The sequence below is a fragment of the Pipistrellus kuhlii genome, unplaced genomic scaffold (genome assembly GCF_014108245.1).
Source record: "Pipistrellus kuhlii isolate mPipKuh1 unplaced genomic scaffold, mPipKuh1.p scaffold_m20_p_6, whole genome shotgun sequence".
In the NCBI taxonomy this organism is placed as follows: domain Eukaryota; kingdom Metazoa; phylum Chordata; class Mammalia; order Chiroptera; family Vespertilionidae; genus Pipistrellus; species Pipistrellus kuhlii.
In genome coordinates, this window is record NW_023425562.1 from 61,193,769 (window position 1) to 61,212,970 (window position 19,202).

General features: G+C 38.7%; 1 protein-coding gene and 1 long non-coding RNA gene across 5 annotated transcripts in view; both read left to right on the plus strand.

Moving 5' to 3' along the window:
- The window catches only part of PLCB1 (phospholipase C beta 1), a 603,902-nt gene that overhangs the window by 255,970 nt on the left and 328,730 nt on the right, over positions 1-19,202 (plus strand). The gene's annotated exons all lie outside the window — the stretch shown is intronic.
- LOC118708479 lies at positions 1,120-17,713 on the plus strand. The gene is made up of 3 exons (XR_004984580.2): positions 1,120-1,431; positions 6,742-6,746; positions 17,691-17,713. It is a non-coding gene; the product is annotated as an uncharacterized LOC118708479 (long non-coding RNA).

Sequence of the window (19,202 nt, forward strand, 5' to 3'; positions counted from 1 at the left end):
ATTTACAGCAGTGTCAAATACTTCTCAGGAGGCTTAGAATGGAGGGGAGAAAAAGTTTAGATGCTATTCTGTGACAAATAATAGGGAGCTTACTGTGGATGGTGGATTAGTGAATGATTGGGGTCCATTGATGCTTCCTAATATAGGGGCTTCGTAAAAGCCTCTGGGAATTAATGCCCAGGAAGAGAAGAGCCCATTCGCAGGGTCTACCTAAGCACTGTGTATAGCTCCCTTTACTTTTTTCTGTCTTACCCCCTTCGACCATGGAGTCATGCTGCAGGTAGGAGAGACCTGGTCACAGCTTTTTTATCATCTTGGACATGTTTGGCACATGTCAGGGCCACCGGAGTAGCTGCCACATGTACCTACTCATTTGATTTTGATTTCTAAAGTAGGAACAACTAGCTTGGATTTTTAAAATAATTTATTTAACTCTTTGGTAATTAAATGAAATAAGTCATGATGGGAAGACAAGAGAATCCTCTAGTAGATATTTTGACCATGAGCTCATATATTTTAGTGTCATTGTGGCTAAGCTGATAAAATGACATTATCTATCAGTGTTTTTCAGTTGGCCATCCATTTATGGGTGATGAATTCAATGTTGTGGATTGGATTTATAATTTAAAAATGAAGTAGAATATAATAGAGACAATAGCAAATGAATGTATCACTGCTAATAGAGTTAAATGCTGGTTTGTGAAATGCATGTTTCAGTTACATAAACACATATGTATAAATGTGCTGAGTGATGATGCAAAGTGCATTTCCACTGAGAGACATGATCAGAAAAATGTGAAACCACTGATCAACATCAGTGTATTTCTGTTAGAAAGAATCTTAAGTGAACAGTTTGAGATTTTGCACAGGCATTTTAATCCTTTCAATGTCTAGTTGAAATAGGCATTATGTTTTACTGTGTTTATGAATCAACCCTTAATAGCTTCAAAAGGTGAATTCACTCTCAGTGGCTTAAAATCATTAATTAACTTGAGCCTTCCCAGTTGCTTATAAATGTCAGAGGCTGAATTTGACCATGGATCTGCTTTAGCCACACTAAATTTGTATGTTTGTCAGAGTTCAAAGTCAGGCAACAGAAGGCCAGGTAATCAGCAAAAACCTAGGAAATAGGGAAAAGACTGCAGGTGGAGAAAGTAGAAATTTAAATAATCTTCTTCCACTGTTTATCCTTATTTATTTGAACTAGAAAAAATTTATAGTACATTATTATCATATATTATGTATTAATATGTAATTATACTAAATTAATTTGAATAATATAATATTATCTATATATATAAAAGTCTAAGAGATCATTACAACCAGACAACTGTCTAGTAGCTATGTTGTACACTAACCACCAGGGGGTAGACGCTCAATGCAGGAGCTACCCCCTGATGGTCAGTGTGCTCCCACAGCCAACCTCCTGCAGTGGCCAAACTCCTGTGGTCTCTCCCTCTGGCTTGCTGGCCCCTATCAGGACTGGGTGAGAGGGCCCCAATCAGCCCCAATCACCAGCCAAGCCAAGGGACCCAACCCGTGCATGAATTCATGCACTGAGCCTTTAGTACGTTAATAAAGTTGCATTGCTCTCTGTTTCAATTAATTCTAAGCTCCATATGAGGTAGAAAATAAAACAAACAAACAAAACAACAACAACAAAAAACACACAACAAACTACACAGCTTCAAGATGTTCTATGTGAATAAACAAAACCTCTAAGTTTAACATCAAGAGGCTATTTTTGCTGTTCCTAGTGGACATGAGGCCTAGATCATGATTACAAACTGAATAGTCAAGTTATGATAAAAGGATGGTTACTTGAATGGAAAATTCATGCTTTAAGGTTTTTTTTGAGACAGAAACAGAAGAAAAATAGAGGAAAAGTAAGAAAGAGGAAAGAATAATTATTTCCAATAAATATGTGATTTTTAAATTCTATAAATTATTTCTTGATATATTTTGTGGTAAAACTTATCAATAAATAATTTATATAATTTAATACATATTTGTGTGTTAGTATATAGTGATATTGATTTAATAATAATATAATATACATTTATAAAGTTATATTGCTATCTGTTTCAATTAATTCTAAGTTCCATATGAGGTAGAAAAGAAAAGCAAAAACAAAAACAAAAAAGAAACTACACAGCTTCTACCATATTTGTGCTTTTCAGAGGTTTTAGGATTCCCAGTTACGGGTTTGTAGATCAGTACTTAGTAAGTACAGGGTTTGGGTCTTGAACATTTATTTTGAGAGTCCACATCTCTGTGTTTCTTTTTGTGTAGGCACATTCTGCACATTGGTGTGAAGTTCTTTGGGTAATTACTCATGCCAATGGAGATTACTTTGGAGTCTGAATTTTCACATGATGGTCTTAGAAAGAACAAATTATTAGCTTAAGTTTAATTTAAAAATTTGAGTTGAAAGAGCGTGGATGCTATATTAATCAGCTTGGGCTGTCATAACAGAATATCACAGATTGAATTGCTTGGACAACAGAAATTTATTTCTCACAGTTCTGGAGGCTGGGAAGTCCAAGATCAAGGTGCCAGCATGGGAAGTTGCTTCCTTTGGCTTGTAGACTGCTGCCATCTTCCTGTGCGTGCACATTTGACCTCTGCTTTCTGTGCCAGAGGGAAGAGAGGAGCAGAGTCAGACAGAACTCTCAGTATTCTTTCTTTAAAGGTCAATAATATTATCATATCAGGACCTCACCCAGAAGACCTTATTAGATTTTAATTGCCTCCTTGTAGGCCCTATCTCCAAAAATAGTCACCTTGGGAGTTAGGACTGCAACTTATGATCCTGGCAGTGGGATACTCAATTCAGTTCAGAGCAGATGCTAAAATTTAGAACTGAATTTCACTGTTTTACCAGGTGATAAGGTGCTATGGTTTGTGGCAGGTGTTTTTTAAACTCCGTTTTATTTCAATTTGATGTTTGTTTATTTTTTAAGAAACAAACATTAAATTTGTTTGATGTTCCCAGGTGATCAAAGAGATAGGAACCTAGCAGTGGCATTTGAAGTTGCCAACACTGAATCTTTGATCTAATGATCCTAGTTGTTAGCAAAACAAGGAAGAGAGATGTCACTCATCCATGTAAATTCACAACTCAGAGGTACAGAAATTCAGCTGGCATGGAAAGCACTTCCTGTTCTGAGTTAAATTTAGCAGTGAACCCCCTCCACCTGGATGATTTCTTCAGGTGGTGTTCCTGGGGGCAGGAAGGTGTGACCCCCTCTGGCTTTGTTATTCTCCAGCCCTGGCTAAAACCCGTTTCCTAGAGTGAACAGTTTCAGCATCATGGACTTAATTCCTGAGATTAACCAATCTTCTGATTAAGCTCAAGAAGGCATCCTATCTAATAAAAGAATAATATGCAAATTAACCATCACTCTGTGACAGAAATGGTGGTCCCCATAGCTGCTACAAGATGGCGGAGCCCAGTCCCCTCAGCCCCGCTGCTGGAGTGTCAGGGTCCGTTCACTGGAGGGGGCAGATCCAGCTTTCCAGCTCCACCGGTGTTGTAGCATCTGGGCCCATCAGCGCTGCAGGGGTTAGCAAGAACCAAGAGGCAAGGCTGGATCTGCCCCCAGACATGGCAGACAGAGCCCAGACAGCAGGGCTTGGGGGCTTCTTTCTCAGGGTGATGGTGAGGAAGCCCCCGGCCCAGCAGACAACTCAGACAGCAGGGCTTAGGGGCTTTCTTAGTAAGGTGGTGGAAGGAACACCCCAAGGCCCTAAAGACAGAGCCCAGACAATAGGGCATGGGGGCTTACTTAGAGTGTCAGTGTCAGCAAAGCCCCCAGGCCTGGCAGACAGAGCACACTGCAGGGCATTGGGGCTTCCTTCACATGTTACAGGGCAGGTACAGGCAGAGAGCAGAAAGCAGGGCATGGGAGCTTCATCGCCATGGCTACAGCGAACCCCCTGCAGAGAGTAGAGAACCAAGGGAGTGGGCCTAAGCCATCAGTAGAACATCCCCTGAAAGCTCCTGGATTGTAGAGGATGCAGGTTGGGTTTAGGGAACCCTGTGCACAAATTTTGTGCACTGGGCCCCTAGTATTAATACAGTTAGCTTTAGGAAGGGAAGTTACAACAGGAAACATTTCTTAGACCATCCTGTCCTTTATTTTGTTAGTTGATCAGGAGAGAGAGCCTCAGACCTCAGAATCAGGAATATAATCATAATATCTTGGAAATAAACATCCTAGTAACTGGAGAACAAGAATGGATTCTAGAAAAATCTCTGGGAAATTGTTAATGAAGTGATGAAGATTTTAATATGGTTATCCTGATTTGTATCATGGAAGCCATTTTGCCATGTTTTCTGAAGATCTCTGCAATGAGGGGATCTATATGTAAATTATATACCAGTTTAAGTGCAGGCTGTGAAGTGAATTTGCTGCTGCCATATTTCATTTGTGTGACTTTTCCCAAGTTTCCTAATTGCCTGTGCCTCAGTTTCCTTAGCTGTAAATGGAAGTAATAAATACAGTTGCCTCACAGGATTGTTGCCAGGGTTAAATGAAAAAATACATAAGTAATGTAAAAGAGAAGCTGGCACCGACTGTTCAGAAAATGATGGGTACCATCATCATCACCACCATCATTATCATCATCACCACCATCATAATAATCATCATCGAGATAAATTTGTTTGATTAGATCATAATGGTTGTATCTATGTGACAGTGTTCCACTGCTAATTGCCCTGGGATTGATATGAATGAAATCTGTTTGTATGCTGATGCTGAAAGTTTTTAATTCTAACAATAAGACATCTACAGTAGTCATGGATAGCACTAGGGGTTAAGCTATTTCTCTGGAAAAACTCTATACTTTTTTTCTATTGAAAAAACATGAATCAGTCAACCCATTGTACTTTTGTTGCCTTTATTACTGGAAAATTATAAGATGATTTTCAGTCACAGTGACTATTAGATCCTGTGACTAACATGTTTCTTTCCCCTTCTTATGAATTTGATTTTCTATTCTTAAGCTAAAAAAGCATTACAGGTATGTTTCTGCATTCCACTTTTTAGAATGAAGCAGGAAGTTCATAGACAATTGTTTAATTCATGTAGTCATTCCAGTTAATGTCTAAACTTTCTTTGGGAATTTCAATATTTTTGAAGCATGGTCTATATCATATTATATTTCATTTTTCATTAATATAAAATTTTATCGAATGCCTAAATATTTTCAACACACTAGACAGTATGGTTTCACATTTCAATAAGATCTTGTCTCTATCTTTAATGGTCTGAGCAAATAGTAGAGACACAATTATAAAATAATAATAATAATCTAATACACGTATGTATAAAAACATTTTAGATCAGGAGGATAGAAATTTCTGTCTTATTCATTGCTTTATTCCTACTCCAAACACAGCCTGGAACAGGCTGTGTAATTCCTCAATAAATTATTATTACTGGCATTTTACATATAATAAAATGTTACAACTAATATTTACTGAACAACTCATCAATATGTCAAGCTGTATACTGAGTTTTTCAAGGACACTATGAACTTGAAACAGTTATTAATGTTATAAACATAAGTGAGCACTGAGGTATAGAGAGCTTACTTAATTTACCCATAGTCATACCTAGTAAGAGCCAGACAGAGGCCCTTGATCAATATCTCACCCCACACACTCTCTACCTTAATATTGCAGGGGTTCAGGGATAGTTTCCCCACTTCAGGATAATGAAACTGATATTTCCTAAGGCAAGGTCAGCTTAGTTGGAGGCATATTCAAACTGGTGCTCTCAAAATGTGAAAGTACATATTCTTTTCACTATAGCACTGTCTCTTAGGCACCTAGACAATTAGGCATATATTAGTAGATGATGTATAGAAGTCTATACATGTTGTACTGGGACCTTGCCATGTAGCCACAGTCCATGATTACATGACATATAACATGCCTTATCATAAATATATATTTCATACATTTTATATATTTATGAATATATATGAAAATAAACATAAATATGCATTAATATATTTTATACATTTTATGTAGTTTAAATATACATTTACAATATATTAATAAAAGAGTAATATGTAAATAGGTTGGGACACTCTCATGCAATGACCGAACAGCAGGCTGTGTGGGGTGACCAGGCTGGCAGGGAAGAGCAGTTAGGGGCAATCAGGCCAGCATGGGGCGGGGCAGTTGGGGTAACCAGGCCAGCAGGAGGGCCAGTGAAGGGTGACCAGGACAGCAGGGGTCCAATAAGGGGTGACCAGGCTAGCAGGGAGGCAGTTAGGGACAATCAGGCCAGCAGGCAGAGGCAGTTACGGATGATCAGACCAGCGGGAGGACAGGAAGCAGTTACAGATGATCAGGCAAGCAGAGGCTGTTAGGAGCAATCAGGCAGGCAGGCAGGTGAATAGTTAGGAGCCTGGTCTCAGATTCTGAGAGGGATGTCCGACTGCCGGTTTAGGCCCATTCTACAGGTTCCGGCCTAAACCAGCAGTCGGACATCCCCGGAGGGGTCCCAGGTTGGAGAGAGTGCAGGCTTGGCTGAGGGGGTCTCTGGTGATGAATTTGTTTTATGCACATTATTTATTTATAAATATTTTTACTTCTTATATTTAAACTAGAGGTCCAGTGTACAAATCCATGCACCAGTGGGTTCCTTTGTCTGGCCTGCGGGATCAGGTTGAAACTGGCTCTCCAAAATTCCCCAAGGTGTCCTGGATTGCTAGAGGGCACAGGCCAGGTTCAGTGACCCCACTCGTGCACTATCGGAGCTGGGAAGGAAGCAGGAAGTTGGCCAGACAGGGAGAGACCACATGAGGGCTCCAGTGTGTGTCTAGGCCATCTCAGTCAGTCCCAACTAGCCAAACCCCAGCAGCAAGCTAACTTACCAGTAAGAGCTTCTTCTCTTTGGTGGTTAGTGCATGTCATAGCATGTGGTTGAGTGGCTTTAGCATATCAGTAGTATATTACACTTTGATTGGTTGGATGACCAGACAACAAAACACTAACCATATTAGGCTTTTATTATATAGGATATTTATATCATTAGTTTATTTTATATACTTTACATGTTTACACTTTTATTTTGAATGTTTTATATATTTGTACATTATTTCACATATGTTTATTTTTGGTAATTATGTATCAGTTATAAGAGATTATTCTAATTGATTGGCAAATGGTATCTTCTGTAAGTGTAACGTAAGTAATTTTGGCAACCTAGTTTACATCACACAATTTCAGATGAAATAAATGTCTAAAACACTGAGACAAGTCAAAAGGTACTAGAATATGTGAAAAGTGCTTTTTATAACTGTAGAGTGGGAGAGTACATTCCCAGACCTGATATAAAACCCACAAACCAGAAAGAAAAACATAGGCAGATCGTCAGCTTACCACTCTTAAATGTCTGAGTGGTAAAAAGCACAATGAAGTTACAGGTTGTTTAAAAAAACCAGATAATAAGAAAGGAATAAATAAGAATGTCATTCATAACACACAAATGGCTACTGGAAATCTATAAGGTAAGGAGGCTCCCAGGCATCTCTGGATGCCAGCATCTGGGGTTCCTTAGTCACTTGGCCCCTCGATGAAGGAAACCAAGCATGCTACTCTTCCTTGGCGATTTGGAGTACTCCAGCCTTGCTATGCCTTCTAGGCACTGCCTATGTGCTCCTGGTGGTTGGATTGGGAAGAAGAGAGAGTCAGGAACCTGTCCCTACAAGGCCATCTTCTCTGTAGTTATTTCTAAGCAGCTCTTGAGAGCCTTCTACACTGTAACGTCCTCTTCATCTACTTATATATCCCCTGTGCTTCGCACAGAGTGGGCACTCAGTAAATATTTTGGCAAGAGTAAGCAAATGATTTAATAGTCAACGAAGAGCAGATTGCTGATTCTCTCGATCTTTTCCATCCGCAGGGTTCAGGGCTAATGGCTGAAGTAGCTATAGTAAAGATGCCAACCTTTGAGACAGCCATGCACACTGAAGCTTTGCTTATGACTGAGAAGTTCTTTTATTAGCACCTTTTCAAACACTAACTAAAATAGAAACCTCTTCTTTTAAAGGCTTCAAAAGATGACAGTATGAATTTTTTACTGAAATCCATAAATACCAATAGCATAAACTGTAAATATTTCGTAAGAAAAGCTAAGCTACAGAAATACTCAGGCACTTAACCAAAAGAGCTAGATTTAAGGTTTTTAAGGCTTATATGGCTTATACTTTTCAGAACACATCCCACACAGGCATTTATAAATCTTTAAAATTATGTGATATTTGGATATTGAGATTTACGTTTAGATATTTAGGTAGATATTCAGATATTTAGATGATATGTGGATAGCAGGTTTGACAAAACAAACAAACAAAAAATTGGATTATTTTATAATATTATGCTTCTTCTACTGTGTTTTCTGTCTTATATTTAATTCCCCCCCCCCCTTCTTTTGGCATATTCTCCCTGGGTTATTGGCCATTTTTACATGCATAAAAAATTCCTCTTAACATGTACCAAAGTTCCTAAATTTTTAAAAAATATCCTTTAATTATTATGGTCTCTACTTTTTATTTTATTTTAATTAACAATATTTTGGAGATCCTCAGAGTTAGTTTTGGGTACATATGTGTTATCTTATTAAGTGTATAGAAGTGAATCATTCAACAGATTGTTAGTTCCAAATAATCTTGAAGTGAAGGAATAATAAGAACCCTAAATCTGAGAATTTCACATATTCAGAAATTTTTTCATAAGAGCATTTGAAATGTACTAAGCTGATCACATTAAAGTCTCCATGAAATAGACTGATTTAAGATTGCTGTGTTTGGACAGAAATACCTTCTAACTTGAGAGCAATCAATCAATTATTGGCTGGATAACATATATCTAAGGTTTTAATGGACTCCAATATTCTGATGGTAAAAAATAAAAAAGGTTTAAATATTTATGAATTTCATGGCTAATACTGGTAATGAGAAATAAGGATGTATTCCTTTTTTGTTCCGAGTATATATTGGTAAGTCTACAGAATTTGAGTGAGAATTTACCCATGTGATTCTGTTTAATAAAAAATAAATCAAGGATTTCATGGTTATAGTTGAAATTTAGCTGAAAGTATCAAGCATAATAACAAAGGCCACCTGCCAAGGGCTTCATGAATATGATATGAATTTTTGAAAGGTAGAGTGATTTGCTACAAGAGAGAATTGCTTTGAATTCATTTTCAATTAAAGGTTTTTGATAATTTGAAATTTTCTAGTTGCAAGATAATCTGATCACAAAATAAGAAATTTTATCATTGTAATTCAAACTCATGTCAATAGGAAATAATAAATACTACTTAATCTGGAGTGACTTAATATTTATCCAAATACAGTTGGTTTTGCATGAACACTGGGGACTGAGTGAAACATTGTTTGTTTACTAATGAACCAGGCAGATATGAAATGAGCAGTGACTGGCCACAACAGAAGAAATTTCTGAATTATTCATACTTCCAGTGGAAACAAGAATTCCTATGGGGAGATGGGATGGGCGAGGGGAAAGGATTTTTTTCAAATCTTCATTAGGAATGATGACCATCCAGCCTGGCTTGTTCAGCTATGAAGCTCTTTGTATTGGAATATTTCCTTAAACCATTTTAAATATCAATCCAGAAAGATTAACAGAGCAACAACAAAAAGGCACCTTATCATAGCACTGTTGCATAATTAATATAAAGGAGCATTGTATTAAGATAAATGAATACGTATAGGAAACAGGGATTTGTTTTTCAAGAAGTACACACTTTGTTTTAGTTCTGATTTCAGATAAAAGCAGAAACACTAAATATTATTGAATCCAGAATATTTGTAGAAATAAAGTAACTACTTTTTATTTGTGTGTGAACACAAGTGTGCCTGTGTGTGTGTGTGTGTGTGTGTGTGTGTGTGTGTGTGTGTATGTACGAAGTTGAATGATTCTGTAGTTATTTCTTATGTTTATTTTGAAAAGTTTCTAGGAAAAAAATCTGTTTTAAGTACATATTTTTTCCTTTTTGCCTTTTATAGAATTTTCCTGATTTTTTAAAAAAAATTTAAAGCCCAGTTCAATGATTATCTATATTAAAAGTTTAATGAAAACCCCAAACCAAAATCATTGTCTTTTACAAGTAATTCAAATGGATATTTCTTAACATAAATTATCAAAACTTACAGAACTATTTATTCAATTCTTCTTCATTTTATTGGTGAAACCCAGGAGATTGAAATACCTTTGTCATTCTACATAAATCAGTGAAACAGCCATGACTAAAAACCAAGCATGCTGGTATAGTTCTGTTTAATTAGGAAAAAGATGATAAGTTTCCTTAATTCTCCCAAACACTAGTGCATCTCAGGAAAACTCAGCAAAGCCCTGTTTTCTGGAGAGGAGAAAAGTTGCAGTTGATATGTTGAGTATATTGTGATGTTTACTAGTACTGCAAATAGCACTTAACTATGGATTCTGAACATGGATTATATTTTCTCAAAATTAAAATTATTGGCTGGTATGGAAGCGATCAGTTTCTTCATTTTATCCAACTGATTTTTATGTGGTAATGGAAGATTGTACCATTCAATATCAATTTAAAAATAATTTTTACCAAGGTGAAAAGGAAATTGACAGGGAGCCTATTGATGATTATCCAAACTGGAGAAGGGATAGGTGCTCATTTTCTCTATTTGCTATCTCCCTCCAAATCCCACCCATCCAGTCTCCACCATTATCTTTCCCGCTCTCTATGGTAGGAAGGTGGGCCAATGGACAATTTGGGTGTGGCCAATGGGAGGCAAGGTCAGGCTCTTGGAGGGCGAGGGAGATGATATTTATCCCCTCTGCTTCAGCACCATATTTCTGGTAGTGGCTAACTATGTCCCTCCCACAGCTCTCACCAGTTGCAGTAATTCTATTTTCATCACACCCCATCCTCATACTGCATCCCATCTCTTCAGGCCCAGGGGCAATAATAGCTCTTGCAATGACTAACCAACTTCCCTTGTGGCTTCTCAAACCTGCCCACACCTCTTAAGATCTCCCTTCATTAAAGTTTCTTCACATTCTTTATCTGATTTAAAAATTTTTACCTCGGGTTTTAACTGAAAGTGTTCCCAAGTCCTAGGTTTGGGAACACTTAAGAAAGACTAAGACGAGCATTAGGAATCAGCATGATTAATTGCTTAGACAAGCACATTAGTTTTTCTCTGTACAGTCATCCCCAACGAATGGGTGTTTACAATGGATTATATCTGTGTAACATTTTTCCTTTCTTTCTGATAAGTTATTTTTATTAAGAAATCTTATGAAGTCATCATGGAAGATGTTTTCAAATTGTATTTATGTATAATTTATAGACATTGTTAATTTATTGAATAGTAACATCAAGATTCAAAGAGGTTTCAAAATAGGGAGTCCTGGACATGTAGAAGTGGCATTTTTATCGACATTGCACACACATTACAAGTATGCATGTATGAATGTGCATACACTGAGTGATTTCCTTTGATCATAAATTCAATATGAGGTAACCTTGTGGTTTGGCTGCTTCGAAATATTCCTCACAGTTTAGGCATCTTTCAAAGGAAACCAAGGCAAATAGTACTCTGCACCAGCCAGACCACACTTGGAGATGTGCTTGTTTCCAGTTTGGGGCACTATAATGAGCAGGGAAACAACCAGGAGAGCTGCTGCCACAGGCTTCCAAGCACAGGGTGTTGAGTGCTGGGTTATAGCAGCCAGGGTTTTGCTCCCAGCTGCATACCTTGTGTTCCTCATCTCTGATGTTGGATCCTGAGACTTTGGGAGTATTCATTAATAGAATGTGCATAAAAAATTATCCAGCACATCTATATACGTAAAAGTCAAACAACTGGAACACTAGAATGACCAGAATGACTGATTGCTTTGATGCACACTGCAGCCCCAATTGGTGCCCCACACCTGAATCAAGGGCAGTGCAGGCTGACAACTGCCTGTGGCCCCTCTGCCTGGCTAGCCTGGACCCAAATGGCCCCAATCAGGATGGGCTGGCAGGCCCCACCTGTGCACGAATTCATGCACCAGGCCTCTAGTTATAAATAAGCTGCAATCAATACCTAGACTACTTCTACTAATTACTAGGGTGTGACTGGTCTGGAAGCCAGGTTATGTGAGCAAGAGTCCAGGGAACTAGGGATGAATTAGTTTGTAGAGAGAAGATGCACTGAGCAACAGCACAGGCTTCTTTAGAAATGTGAAAGGTTGTCTAGTAGGAAGGGAATTACCCTAGGAAGTTAGAAGGATACTCTCAATGAAAAATACCCAAAAATATAATTTGGCTAAACATAAGAAATACCTTTTTGCTTCTAGGTCTGATCAGCAAGGGAACAGGTTAATGACCAATGTCTTTTTGACTCATTTGTCAACATAAGCAGGGTAATCACTATGCAGAGTATGGTTTTTGCAGGAACTCCCGCAATGAGAGCTAGAGTGGAGGAGGGGCAGGGCAGAGGGGAAAGGTGACAACATGACCTTTCATTTCCCTTTGAGACTCTACAGTTTTGGCTCCCGTGTATATTGGACAGAATATTAGGAAAACGTCGGCAACCTTTGTTTGTATTCACATTGCCCTCTTACAAGTCAGCATTTGGCAGGAGCCTGGAGACAGGGTGTCCCAATCTGGTGTTAACAATCCCACCTATATTTTCTGGCTCAGATTGTTTTTCCTGCCAGAGACTCCTAGGGTGGCACACAATGGTTTCTGTGTCAACAGCCTACTAGACTTCAAGAAACTGTGTTTTGGACTTACTAACTGGACTGAATCGTTTTAAAAGGTAGTTGTATATTTTCCTTTTTTTTCTTCTTCACCAGAATGAAAATATATTGAGCTGTGGAAGAAACCTCACAGTGTTGGTGTGGGTTTTTTTTTTTTTTTTCTCCCTGCTAGGTATTTTTCCCCCTAATTGAGCAGCCACTGGAAACCTTTCCAGCACACCCGTCTTGCACCTATTTCTGTTAATCCCACTAGTAGTTGACAATTACAGCATTTCAAAGATACTCAGCACATGCCATGTTTTTGGCGGGAGGAGTCTCTCTATGTAAAGAAAGTGTCTGATATGCTTCTGTGTAAATCTGAGGAAGCATCATGTTGAGAAGGCAGCGGAAAAAGACTGAGCCAGCAGAGTAATGGCTATGGTAGGGCGTCACTGAAGACAAATAGTGTGTCCAAGACTGTGAAAATCTTGTCTTATAAAAACTTGTTTCAACATCAGGGCTCCCACTGGGATGGAAATAGCAATGTCTACCATTTCTGAGCGAATTTGGAGCAAATGTCAGTTATATCTCAGGGATAATTAGATTTTTAAAAACGAGCATCCTTTCTATTGACTGCTTCTTTTTGGAGAGATGCTTTCAGTTTTTTGAATTGTACTTTCCTGTCCTGCCTGGATTTTAGCTGTTTGTATGAGGGGCAATGACATAAAAATAGAGAAATGGATATCACCTAAGTCAATCTCAGTTGCTTAAGGTCAACAAGGAGCTTCTAGGTGAGACACAAATTGCATCTGCTGAAAGACATACCACGGGTGATGGAATGGGATGAACCTGGAGTCCCTTCCAGTTGTGAGGTTTTATGATTCTATAAGCACAGCAACTACTAATGAAAGTGATACTTCATAACTCACCAATTGGCTATTTCAAATGCCAGCAAAAGTGACAAGGAAATGGAATATTCCTCTTTACAAATTCGGTGAAAAGACTAGCAGAAATCAGATATATTTCTTTGGTTTGGTGAGCATTTCTGCTGATTGAAAAAAGAGAGATGTTTAGAAATATTTACTTTAAAAATGAAACCCTGGCTGAGTGGCTCAGATGGCAGGAGTGTCAGCCTTTGCACCAAAGGGTTGCAGGTTTGATTCCAGGTCAGGACACTTACTTAGGTTGTGAGTTTGATTTGATTTCTAGTCAGCAGGCATACAGAAGACAATTGGTAAATGTCTCTCTCTTCTCTTCTCTTCTCTTCTCTTCCCTTCTCTTCTCTTCTCTTCTCTTCTCTCTCTCTTCTCTCTATCTTTCTCTCTCTCCCTCTCAAAAAAAAAAAAAGAAAATCAATAAAATCATTCCTCACGTGAGGATAAAAAATATTTTTATTGAATGCTTATTAAAGGCCAGGTCTTCTATAAGACATTTTATGTGCATTATGGATTCCATTATTATCACCATATAACTCTTGCCCAGCTGGCAAGGCTAAGCAGTTGAGCATTGACTTATGAACCAGGAGGTCACAGTTCAATTGCTGGTCAGGGCATATGCCCAGGTTGGGGCTCTGATCCCTTGGTGTGGGGAATGCAGGAGGCAGCCAATCGATGATTCTCTCTCATCATTGATGTTTCTATCTCACCCTTCCTATCTGAAATCAATAAAAATACATTTTAAAAATAAGAATAACTCTTTCTTCTCTATCTCACTGTCTACATTCCTCTTTTCTGCTTCTGGGAATATATCTCAAATAAACCTCATGCACTTATTTCCTCATCTAAGATGCTATTTTGGGAGGAGGCCAAACTAAGATACTTCCTAAGAATATGTAACTACCATATTTGTTACCAAAATCTTGCTAATGGACTTCAATGTCCACCTCACTATGGGGTTAGCAATCACAAAACCTAAGTTTATTGGAGAATATTTCTGTGGTATTATTTCTCCAATTATATATGAGAGTTAATGATAATGAAGTTTGCTATGTGGATTTCAATAAAAAAGAATCTCCACCACACATTAGCATGATTCCTTTGAAGTCTTCAAAAAGCCTAATGCTTTAGAATGAATATTTGAAGATCATTTTCCTAGGCTTCCTCCCAGCACACTCCCAGAAGTATCTGCTATTAATTTCCTTCATGGTCTTAGATGAATAAAAAATTATAGATGAAATGGTTATCTTCTTATTTCTTTTGAAATATTTCACTCCAAATCTCTTTCCATCTACTCCTAACCTAGCAGGTAGTCCAAATGTATTGAAACAGGGAAGAGATTTATTAATGCAGTAAAAAACAAACAAACACAAAAACACTTCATGTACATTTCTCTTTCCATTTCTTGTGACTCTCTGAAATTAATGGATTGGTAGAAGGATACATTAGTTGGAATGACTCTTAGGGGGTATTCTACATGTGAGAACAGCAATTGTAGACTAATAGACTTGCCCATAGTTTTCACATCAGAATTCTATCAGTGTTCTCCTCTCTACTCATCTCTGCTTTCTTCAATCTCTGCTCCTTAAATGGCTTTGCTTCATACCTCAATTATTATCCTTGAGTATTTATATTTTTTTTCTTTAGCCTTAGAGAAAACAAGATCCTTTCTTAAAAACTCTGCTTTTAATGGAGTAGTATGAGAGATTCCATACTTTGTACAACCAGTAGCCTCATAGGATGATTTTATTTGAACAATCCCACCATCTGCCATTCATGACATATGACCAACTCAATAAAATTGGGCTAAAAATAAGAACTGGTTCCTGGAAGCTAGTGCTACTTTGAACGGTTAACAAAAAATTTTTGAAAGGAGGTGCTTAAGGGGATTGTTTTAGTATTGATGTCCACTGCAAGGTTTCCTGGAACCCAGTACTGGAATGCTGACCTATTTTTAAAATTGCTACCAACTATAATAAGTGATCTAGGAAAATTTGAAACAATGTTAGTTGCATTTTGCTAAATCATAATATTCTTGAGACAACTGCACTTAAGATAATTTTCAATTTGCAAAATGTCATTATTTTTTAATTTTTAACTTTGTTCTGATGCCTCTGGTAGGAAATAAATGTTTTGTGGTATAGAGGTATTATCCCTTCTTTTCTCTCTCCATTTTTACTTCCTCTTCTATCCTTTGTGCCAAAGCCAGAAGTTCAAGAGAAAGGTGAGCAAGGCACTCCTGGGAGTGTGTTAGCCAAATGAGAACATATGTAAAATGACTTGAAGAGATGCAACTAGCTCTACTGGAAAGACCTTGAGATTTTAAGGAGAAGAATTAGCTTCATATTCCAATTCTGCCAATATTTAATTGTCTTGGGCAAGCATCAATATCTTTATTTGAAAGTAGAAGTGCAATTTCCAAACAATTATTGTATTCTTTTAAAGTGCTAAGCATATTCTGTTGTGCTGGAGATGCAAGACGGATGACATAGAGGTAGTGTCTTTGAGGAATATTATAGAAGAGAGAGTGATTTGTGTGCTAGAGTAGAGCCAGGTTCTACAGTGGCAGGCTCTATTAATATTGCTTAGTGAACACTAGAAAAGAAACATCGGTTTCTGTCCAAAGAGATTAGGAACAGAAAAAGCCAAAAGGAAGAAATTACATTTTATTTCAACTTTGAAACATGGTTAGGATTTTACCAGATGACTACTTTGTTGGAAAGCATCCTGGTAAGTATAATATGTATTAAGTAACTGTAGGGTTTATGGAGGACCTGTGAGTAGAATATCTGAGATGGAAAGATCATTGGCATAATGATGATCTCTGGTCAACAGTGCTGCATTTGCTTGCCCACATTGAATGTCCCTGAGTACATCAGCTGCCATGGACACAAGAATTCCAGCTATGAGAATTTTCCTGTATTCATTTCTCAGCTAGGCACATATCTACTCAGCTTGAACCCTGCTTGACTTTGCATCATGGTTTAGTCTCCTTATCTACTCCTTTGTGAGTGTGATGACCCAACATGTCATGCTTACTCAGTTTCTGGTATAGCATTCTTCCTAAGGTTCTTCTCCCTGCAGTTACCCATCAGCTCCAATCTTTGGGCAGCAAGACGCCTGTCCTGAGTACTAGTATTCCCCTCAACCCAGCATAGTGCCCTGTGGGTTTTCAGAGAAGCTAAACAATAATAATAGCTCCTGAAGCCATGTTATGAGACTTTTGTGAAGAATAGAGATGATAAAACATGGAACATGTGTTCACTTTGGAGGGAAACACACTTGGATTTAAATCCTGTTCTGACTGAGTGAGCCAATGATTTAGCTTCCCTGAGCCTCAGTTTTCTTATCTGTATGATTGGGCTAATAGTACCACCTTGGTAGAATAGCTGTGAGAATTTCATTCAACAAATATTGATTGAACACTTGCTCTGTAATGGTTACTATTCTAGAAACTGTTGTTACAATAGAGAACAAAGCCACTTGAGTCCCCACTGGAATTTGGACAGGAAACAGTAATGTCATATCAGAAATTGGAGGGGGATTGGAAGCTGAAAGAAGAATAAAAAAGGGTAGAGGAAAAGAGAGTGAGAAACAGATTAAGTGTAGTGATATTGCAAAGGGAAATCCATGAAGGCCTTATACCATCATGAAGTGAAGGAGAAAACCATGCAGAAATTTAGGAGAGAGCATTTTAGGAAGGGAGAGCAGCAAATGCAAAAACTCTGTGATGAACTAAATTGTGCCTGTCCCCTTCTACCACCACCACTTCAAACCCTAACTTTCAATGTGGTTATATTTGGAAATAGACCTTCTAAGGAGATAATCTTCTATATGTATAAAAAATGAGCAACCAGAACACTGTAAGGGCCAGAATGACTGGTCACTATGATGTCCATTGCAGCCTGTGAACCTGCCTGATCATGGTTGGGACTGGCCAACCAAACACCCTCAGGCTCCTCCCCCTGGCTATCCATACCAAACAGGGGCAGGGGGATCAGCCAACCACCCACAGCCCCTCCCATGGCTGGCCCCACCCCCAACCAGCCTCCATCACCCCAATTATCCTGCAGCCCCTCCCCCAGCCAGCTTTGTTCCTGATTGCCTCTGCCCCCCATTTCGATCAGGGGCAAAGCTGGTGGCTACTGCCCAGGACCCCTCCCACAGCTGGCCTTGCCCTCGATTGCCCCCCTACACCAATCCAGGGTGGGACAGATAGCCCACAACCCCGCCCATGGCCGCCCCACTCCGAATTGGCCCCTCCATCTAAATTGGGGATGGGGCTCACCAGCCAATCACCTTCTACCCCTCCCCTCCAGCCTACATTGGGCCCCTATCAGGGCAGATCAGCCGGCCAACCTCTAGCCATCTCCTCCTCCTGACAGGCCTGGCCCCAATACACCATAATTGGGGTTGGGGCAATTGGACCCCACTCATGCACAAATTTGTGCACTGGGCCTCTAGTTAATAATAAATGATGTCATAAGAGTAGGACTCTAATCTAGTGTTCTGGTGTCCTTGTAACAAGAGAAAGGGGTACCAGACATCGCTCTTTCCCTCTCTATAGACTCACAAAGATAAAGTTATGTGAAGACACAGTGAAAATATGGCCATCTACAAGCCAGGAAGAGACGTGTCACCAGAAACCAGCCCTGATAACACTTGATCATGGACTTCCAGCCTGCAGAACTATGAAGAAATAGATTCTATTGTTTTAGGCACTTGGCCTGTGGTGTTTGTGGTGGCATCCTGAGCAGACTGAAGCAGGCTCTGAAGCTGAATCAATTTTGGCATTGTTAACTGATGAGTAACTGATGGGAGACAGTGCTGGGAAATTAGGCGGAGAAATAGTCAGGGTTCTGGGCACCTTTGCCATGATGAAGACTCAAGATTTTATGCCAAAGGTGATGGATGTTCTTGGAATATATGCTTCTGGAAATGAAAGAATATGACTCTGGAAATTACCTCTTTAAAAGCTCTATTTCCAGAATATGACTCTCAGCTGTTAGGTGGACCAGGGTGTGAGCCTACAGAACAGGTGGTAAGACGTGGTTGGGATAGGATAAATTTAAGAGATGGAGCTGACAGAATTTGGTGATGGATTGGATGTGAAATAGGAAGAATCAAGTCAGGGTGACTCATGGTTATTGGTCTGAGCAATTGGGTAAGTGATGGTGACTGTGTGTGGAGATTGCTAGTCTCCTGTTCACACTGTTCCTGTAGCTCCAACATGGCTCAACCCTCTCTTGCATATTTTCACTCATCTGTCACCTTTGCATCCAGCCTTCCCTGATCAGACTATTTAGAACCATGCTATCTCTCCCAGTTCACTTTCATGCTTTACTTTTATCTATAGCATTTATCTCTAACATACTATATATTTTACTTATCAATTTTTTTTGTTTGCTAGAATGTAGACTTTATGAGAGCATGTATTTTTATTGCTTTTGTTAACTGATTTTTGGTTCATTGGGCTTAGAACAGCGTTTGGCATATAACAAGTGATCAATAAA